General features: G+C 37.8%; 1 pseudogene; it reads right to left on the bottom strand.

The window, feature by feature from the left end:
* Positions 1-1761: 1761 nt before the first annotated feature.
* Positions 1762-2436, bottom strand: LOC148877249 (secreted RxLR effector protein 161 pseudogene; annotated as a pseudogene).
* Positions 2437-7019: the final 4583 nt, after the last annotated feature.

Raw genomic sequence — 7019 nt, 5'->3', positions numbered from 1 at the left:
AGGTTTTCTAATATTATTAACAGAGTTTTTTTTTTTTTCTTAGTTGAAAATGGCAATAAGCCTGTTAGTCTAGTATTGCAGTTGTAGTTGAGGTAATTGCCATTGAATATCACAATTTGGTGCTTGTCGCAAGTATCTAGTATCGCAAGTCACTTGGTTGCATATATTAGGCTTGTATTGCAGATCACATTGAGGTGATATCGTAGATCACAATAACACGGTATTGTAGAATGATTTTGTTAGTCTAGGCTGTGTTTGGTTGCAATGCAAATAAATTTGCACTGATGCAAAATTATGGCAGTACAAAATGATTTGAATGTAAATTTTGACCTATTTTTGTTTTAAAAATTAATTTATTTTATTTGATTACAATACAAATGAAGTAAATTAAGACATGAAACAAAACAAAATTAAATTAAACGAGAATTTATATTTTTTTCATTTGCACTCCCATGCCCTTTTTACTAGTGCTAATAAAATTGCACCAAACACAGCTTCAGCGGTCTTACAATCAAAAACGTCTTGTACATTATTTTTTGGTATTTGCTGATACGCACCATATTAATAACCCCCCTCCTCTAAATTCGGTGGTTGTGGCTTTTTGGGAATTTAATATCACCATACTAACGTACCAGCTGATACATCACTCAATACGCGAAAAACACCTTTTACCTTGGGGAGCTAGAGCGTCAAGTGTATTGAAAGCTTGGGTCATCGTTTAGGTTAGGGTTCCACACAACAAAAAGAATACCATCAGTCTTCGGCTTTCTCCCTCCAAAGAATATTATGCTACAGTTATCGAGGAGGTTTAAACGTACATACTTGTATCCATCACAGTAGTAGAAACTCTTGCGGAATGAGTGATGAATCAATGGTAGATCGACTGTGGTTTTCCTCAGTTAAATCTTCCTTCTTTCTTAGGTTTTCTCAGCTCTTGACTCTAATGGGCTAGAGCAAGAGGGCGGCTAGATGATTTAACATATTGGAAACCATAACTTAGGAGCCTTTATATTTTGACCTAATAGGATCCCATTAAGCCTATATGGGCCAAAATGTGGTATCCACTCATTAAGCCTCATACCCTTTTGTTGAAGTCTACGGGCTTCGCCTAAATGAATCATTTGATTTAGCCCACTTACAAGATAGCCCATCAATGCAATTGTTTCACTGAATATGTAAGCCCACTTAATAGAGATTAAAACCTAACAATCTCCCACTTGGGCTACATATGAGAGCTGAAACAATTATATTGAAAAAATTCCTTATGTGTACACTTCTTATGCTAATTTCTTTAGACTTCTCCTTAGTTTCAATCTGATCCATCTCCTGTATTAATATGAGACCATGTCAGCTTTCGCCACATATATGCGTGATTAAACCTTTCATGCTCACCATATCAATGCATTCAATGACATAGATCAAGTATGGATGAGTGGCATGGAAATTACATGCAATGTGATCTCAGAACATGCTTATTTCCAACTGGTTCAACTCTATTCTTTAGAGAGATCAATAAAAAATCACAAACATATTCAGAAATGTAGATGATGGAAAGAGTCATAAACTTTATTATGTGTAAATGTAGACATGCAAACATGTCTTAATCCATAGTACATCCAAGAGCAAAAGAAAAGAAAACTCCCAATAAATCAAGGTATCATAAAGCATGCCTACACCCATATGAGTAGTGTGCTCATGAAAGACCTTAGGTGGCAATCCCTTGGTCAACGGATCCGCTATCGTGGAGTTTGTCCCTATATGCTATATGCAAATCTGACCACTCTGAACTCTTTCCTTAACAGATAGAAACTTGATATCAATATGTTTTGACTTCACAGAACTTCTGTTATTGTTGGAATACAGAACTGCAGATTTATTATCACATAATAACTTTAATGGCCTTTCAATGCCATTAACCACTCGCAGCCCCGTGACAAAGTTACACAGCCATATCCCATGATTGGATGCCTCAAAGCAAGCTATGAACTCTGTTGCCATAGTTGAAGGGGCTATAAGCGTCTGTTTGACACTTTTCCAAGATATAGCTCCTCCAGCTAACATGAAAACATAGCTCGAAGTGGATCGTTTGTTGTCTTGGCATCCCACAAAATCAGAATCAGAATACCCAATGATCTCCAAACTGTCCAATTTCCTGTAGATTAACATGAAGTCCTTTGTTCTCTGTAAATACCGCATGACCCGTTTGGCTGCTTTCCAATGATCCAGTCCTGGGTTACTCAAATATCTGCCCAACAGTTCCACTATAAATGCTATATCGGGACGGGTACAAACTTGAGCATACATCAGACTTCCTATAGTCGAGGCATAGGGAACCTTTTGCATCTCCTTTATTTCAATGTTTGTTTTGGGACACTGACTGAGACTGAACTTGTCTCCTTTAGCCACGGGCGTATCACCCGACGAACAACTTTTCATTCTGAATCTGCTTGGCACATTTTCGATATAGCCCTTTTGTGATAATCCAAGAACACCTCGAGAGCGATCTCATAGTATTTGTATGGCTAGTACAAAAGAGGCATCCCCAAGATCTTTCATATCAAAATTCTTAGTGAGAAATTTCTTGGTTTCGTGCAGCAAGCCTATATCGTTACTCGCCAGCAGTATGTCATCGACATATAGTACCGGGAAGATAAACCTGCTCCCATTGAACTTGTGGTATATACATTCATCAACCACATTTACCTCAAAACCATATGAGGTAATCACTTGATGAAATTTGTGATACCATCGACGAGAAGCTTGTTTGAGACCATAGATGGATTTCTTTAATTTGCATACCATAGACTTTGAATCTTTGGATTCAAAGTTTTCTAGTTGAACCATATAAATCATTTCATCAATGTCTCCGTTGAGAAATGCTGTCTTTACATCCATCTAATGTAGCTCTAAATCAAAATGAGCTACAAGTGCCATTATTGCCCTAAAGGAGTCATTCGAAGAATCCAAAGAAAATGTCTCTTTATAATCAATGCCTTCCCTTTGAGTGAAACCTTTGGCGACTAGATGAGCCTTATATATTTTGACATTTCCTTTTGAATCCCTTTTGGTTTTAAATATCCATTTGCAACCAATGGGTTTCGAGCCTTTAGGCAACTCGACAAGATCCCAAAGGTCATTGTCTTTCATGGATTTCATCTATTCTTGCATGTCATTGATCCAATGTTGAGAATTAGAACTTTGAAGGGCTTCGTGAAGGGTGATTGGATCATCTTCCACTAAGCCTACCAAATCTTCTTGTTCTACGAGGAACAAGATATAGTCATATGGAATCGCACTTCTCCTTTGTCAGTTGGATCTTTTCAATGGCACTTCTTGAGGTTGTTGAGTTTGCTCTATGGAAGGAACTTCATTGTTGTCTTGAACCGGAATCGCTTCATGAACAGTGTCAGGAATTGTTGTCTGATCACTGTCGATAATAATATTAGGAAAAGAAATGAATTTCTCTTCTTGCAAGACAATTGCTTCGTCAAAAGAGACGTTCCTTAATTCTTCTCCTCCAAACTCAACATCTTCAAGAAATCTCGCATTTCCCGTCTCAAAGAAGGGGCGGGTAGTGGGATCATAGAACTTGAACCCTCGAGAACGTTCCGCGTATCCAACAAAGTAACAACTAACTGTCTTAGAGTCCAATTTCCTTTCGTTGGGCCTATAAGGCCTTGCTTCATCTGGACATCCCCAAATGTGTAGGTGCCTTAAGCTGGGCTTTTTCCCAGTCCACAACTCATATGGGGTTTCAATTACTGATTTGCTAGGTACTCTGTTAAGGATATACACTGCAATTTTTAATGCTTCTCCCCAAAGTGATTCAGGTAAAGAAGAATGATTAATCATGCTCCTCACCATGCCTTTAAGTGTCCTATTTCATCTTTCAGCAACACCATTCATGCTGGGTGTACCTGGCATGGTGTACTGTGGGGCGATACCACATTCCTTTAGGAAGTTAGCAAAGGGCCCTAGACGTTGCTCTCCTGATCCATCATATCTGCCATAGTATTCCCCGCCACGGTCAGATTTGACGACTTCAATTTTCTTACCAAGTTGAAGTTCAACTTCAACTTCAACTTTATAAGACTTGAAAACGTCCAAGGATTGTGATTTCTCACTTATTAAGTATAGGTACCCATACCGTGAATAGTTGTCTATGAACGTGATGATGTATTGTTGGCCATTCCATGCAGGTGTAGGGAATGGCCCACAGATGTCCATATGTATCAGTTCTAAGACTTCTGTACATCTATTGGCACCTATTTTCTGTGTTTGTCAATTTTCCCTTAATACACTCAATACAGACTTCGAAGTCCGTTAAATCAAGAGAATCAAGAATTCCGTCCGACACAAGCCTCTAAATTCTCTGTTTAGAGATGTGGCCTAAGCGCTTATGCCATATGGAAGCAGAATTCTCGGTTAATTTACGCTTTGCACCTTTAGTACTTGCATGCAGGATTGCATTGTGGGAAGCAAAAGTTTCTAACATATAAAGATGATCAATTAAAATAACAGTACCAATAATATTTGAATTTAGAGAAATACTAACTTTATTATTTCCAAAACCACAAAAGTAACCAGATTTGTCTAAATAGGAAATAGAAATTAAGTTCTGTTTAAATGATGGAGCTACAAATGTCTCAACCAAATTCAAATAACAACCAATTTTTAAAATCAATCTAAAATGACCTACAACTTCCACAATAACTTTATTGCCATCGCCTACATAAATGAATCTTTCAGCATCAGTTGGCGGTCGGCTCCAGATGCAACCCTGCATAGACACACTTATGTGAGTAGTAGTGCCAGAATCTATCCACCAAGTGTCTATGGGTACATAAGCTAAATTAGCCTTAGAACAAACTAAAGTGAGAGACATACCATTCTTTATGCACCATGCGACGTATTTGGGACACTCTTCATGTGTCCTCTTTTCTTGTAGAAAAAACAGGTAAATCCATCACCTTGCTTTTTTGCCTTTTTTTGTGTGGGTATTCCATTTGCAGTATCCTTAGTCCTCTTCTTTTTATTATTTTGAGAGGTTGATGCTAAGTGAGCACTTTCCGTCTTTTCTCTCTGGATTCTTTTTTCTTCTTGTACACATTAAGAAATGAGCTCATTAAGAGTCCACTTCTCCTTTTGAGTATTATAACTCACATTAAATTGACTGAATTGTGTAGAAAGAGAAATGGGAACTAAATGCACGAGCAAATTATCATTTATCTCTAACTTTAGTGCCTTTAGCTTACCCGTAAGATTCGACATTTGCAGTATGTACTCCCTTATGTTTCCTTTTCCCTTGTACCTCATAGAAATTAGAGTAGCTAAAAAGTTGCTAGTCTCTGCTTTTTCATTCTTGGCGAAATACTGTTGTATCGCCACAAGGGATTCCTTAGCATTATTGCTCTTAGAAATAGAGCCCCGAAACAATTCCGGTATGGAACGTTTCATAATCATCAAACTCATGCGATTAGAGCGATCCCATTTCTCAACTTTGGCCTCATTGGAATTGTCCTCAGTCGGGATGGGTCGCTCCGTCTTTAACGCAAGGTCTAAATCCATGCAGCCGAGAACGATTTCCACATTCTGTTTCTAGATCTTGAAGTTTGTACCATTTAGCATGGGAATGGCACTGGTTTGAGCAAAAACATTATTTGTAGCTATTGAAACTGAACAGAGAACAAAAACAGCATATAATCAATAATAATATAAATTACAAAGGCAAGATACCCAGCACAACTTGACATTTAGTGTTTGCACAGAAACATCAATTGTAAATGGTACTCTCAACGCAACAATCAAACATTGATAATAAATCCTGTCAAACAATAGCCTTTCTTTGGACCGACTATTATTCACATGGATAATAACTTTATTATATCAATATTCATCATCGCATGTGTGTTCATTGCCCGGCCAAACATCAACCTTCCTTTGGGCCGACCAATGTCTGCATGGATAATGAACACACAAAATCTTCATATTTCAAATCATCGCATGTGTGTTCATTGCCCGGCCAAACATCAACCTTCCTTCGGGCCGATCAATGTCCACATGGACAATGAACACACAAAATCTTTATATTTCAAATCAAATTAATTTTACACTGCAGAGGCTACTTTGGTAACATGCTGCTTCAATCAATTTAATTTAAAAAGGAAAAAGTATTCATCCAAAACTGTATTCATCGCATGCATGACAAAGCCAAAAAAGGTTGAAGGTTACTTCCATGCAAAAGGAGAGAAGAACTGCCACATGCAAATTACTTACGTGCACGCTAATCATGATTCCAATTTTTTATTTTTTTTTATTTTGAGTCGGTTCTGTAGACGCATCGAATCACTAATGCGAATTCATTCTTGGGTTGAGGCGCATCGCAACACTAATGCGTCGTCGTTTTTTTTTTTTTGGGTTTCAAAGACGCAACTGCATTGAATCATCAATGCGTCTTTGTTTTCTTTTTTTGGTCGAGTGAAACTGAAACCGAATCATCAATGACCAAAACTGCATTGAATGATCATTTTTTTTTGGTCGATTGAAACCAAAGCTGCATTGAGAAACTGAAACCGAATCATCAATGACCAAAACCGCATTGAATCATCAATGCGTCTTTGTTTTTTTTGGTCGGCTGAAACCGAAGCCGTAGTCATCAATGCGTCGTTGTTTTTTATAGCCTTGCTTCATGGCTGTTCGACAAGCACACACAGCTAAACGATTGTATCTATCGATCGAGAGGCAACCACAAAGATATCGATTCAAACAAAGAAAAATGATAATCCTAATAACCGAACATGATATAAGGCTCTAATACCACTTGTAAGATTAAATAAAGGGGAGCAAATCAATCCTTAATCTTGCAGAATCATACCAAGAAGCCATGTTGCACCCCAAAGAATATTATGCTACAGTTATCAAGGAGGTTTAAATGTACATACCTATATCCATCACAGTAATAGAAATCCTTGCGGAATGAGTGATGAATCAATGGTAGGTCATTTGTGGTTTTCCTCAGT

The sequence above is a fragment of the Nelumbo lutea genome, chromosome 1 (genome assembly GCF_056320005.1).
Source record: "Nelumbo lutea isolate HS-2025 chromosome 1, American lotus-T2T, whole genome shotgun sequence".
Lineage (NCBI taxonomy): Eukaryota > Viridiplantae > Streptophyta > Magnoliopsida > Proteales > Nelumbonaceae > Nelumbo > Nelumbo lutea.
The sequence above is the reverse complement of the archived record's forward strand: the minus strand, read 5'-3'. Positions and strand labels throughout refer to the sequence as shown.